Source organism: Schistosoma mansoni, chromosome 3 (genome assembly GCF_000237925.1).
Source record: "Schistosoma mansoni strain Puerto Rico chromosome 3, complete genome".
Classification (NCBI taxonomy): domain Eukaryota; kingdom Metazoa; phylum Platyhelminthes; class Trematoda; order Strigeidida; family Schistosomatidae; genus Schistosoma; species Schistosoma mansoni.
The window spans coordinates 24849547-24851664 of NC_031497.1; positions in this window are offsets into that span (position 1 = coordinate 24849547).

The window sequence follows — 2118 nt, forward strand, 5'->3', positions numbered from 1 at the left end:
TTTTTTTGTCGTTAATGAGAAAAAGTTTTATACATATAAACAGATAAGAAGTAAAACCGCATTTGTAATATCATCCATTAGTCAGTGTTTTCAGGGAAACTAGGTGTAATTAACAAGAGTCAGTGTTTAGATTTCACTTTTTTGGGGGGCTGGTTACTCGAGTGATGACAGCTTAACTGTTAGTCAGTTGGAGGTATTGAATTTATGGCTTTAATAATGGTCTTGAAGTTAGACCAAAAATATGTAAGTGAATTATGTTTATTGATAAATATTTTTAAGTGATGTTCAGAACTACTATAATCACTGGTCAGATAACGTTTAGATTAAATGTAGAATAAGAGGTAAAGATGGTGAATCAATTAAAGATGTTAGGAAACTTTGTCAGCTCAGTGGTTCTAGATTCAATTCTTGGCGTTGTTGTCAGTCCACCATTGCTGAAAAGTTTCAACTAGGAACAGAACATCCGACCACTGCTTACTGATTGGAAATGGTTGTTGAAATGAAATCAAGCTACTAAATAAATTCTCTGGCAAGTAAAGATGTTGGTTTCATTGATTGTCAAATTCAAAATGTCCCTGTTATTGGCATTTTCATCCGTTTATAACATAGTAACTTTTATTTAATTGAATAAAACCATTTTCAATGGATTGAATTAATAAAATCTTTGGAGTCTATAGTTCTGAACAAACCATTCAGTATTAATGATGGACAACTAATTCGAAACCATCAATACATTGAACTCTTTTATGCATTGTTAACATGATATTGTTACTTATTTACATTCATCCGTATAAATTGGTCCACTAATGAGATGAAATCTTTGTCAATAAAATCCCTTGTTCACTAACACTAAGAGTTGACAGCATATCCTAAATCGAACTAAGTCGTAATGCATTTAACTATAAATTTTTTATATAGTTGAAATCATGAGTCAATTGAAGCTAGATCACCATGGAAAACCTCAAAGTACTGGATGGCCGTTTCGTCTTAAAATTACATACATTTTACAACAAATTATTCACAGATAGAACTTAGTAGTATGAACATCTTACTGAATTGATTAGACTAACAGTTTCTTAGTATTTGTGTGGTCTGACAGTAGTCTTCATCATAGATGAACAAAGGAAAACAAGTCAGTGATAAATTTAGATACTTTCGGCAGATGTTTCGTCTCCATCTGAATTTCCTCAGTAGTAGAATTATCTATGACTTAGCACATAGAATCGAACCTAGGACGCGCTAGTTTAACAACATCTTCATATAATAAAGAAATAGTTGATTCTCAATATAATATGATCAACCAACAAAATCGGTAGATAACTATTTCACTCATAAAAGTATTGAATCTACAGGTCACTAGGTAATATTTCTAACGAAGCTCAAACTAATGATAAACAGTTATTTATTACTACTTGGTTGTCAGTGTTTCTCTAGCTGATGTCGGTCTATGATTAAAGCGATTGGCAAAATAAACTACGTATTTGACTTCGATAGTCATTTCACTACGAAGTTACAGAATGATCTATAAAGTAAGTTTAATCCTTTTATTAGAAATGTCAACATATGAACAAATATCTTCAGAATTGAAAATGATATTTAAAAATTCTTTGACAGTATACATTACTAGAAATTACTAGATAACTTAATTGATAATTGAAAGCATGAGTCAATTGAAGCTAGACCACCAAGGAAAACCTGGAAGCACTGGATGGCCAACTCGTCCTATTGTGGGACTCCTTAGCAATGAGCATCCACGATCTCGCCTCATGAGATTCGAACCCAGGAACTATCAGTTTCGCGCGTGAGCGCTTACCCACTAGACCACCGAGCCGGCATCCGATGGTGCCGAATGTCTAACTTCAACCAATCCACAATGTTGAGCGACAATTTACCAGTTGTCTTCAGTGAGTTACTATCTCACAACAGACGTGGTTTGAACTCCTCTGGTCACTGCTTCTCACTACAACTCCAGGAATTATCTCTTGAAGTCAGTCACTAGTGAGCATATGATTATAATCAGAAGGGGTTTTTGTGGAGATTTCAGTATTTTCATAGTTGAAAGCATGAGTCAATTGAAGTTATACCACCAAGAAAAACCTGGAAACACTGGATGGCCGT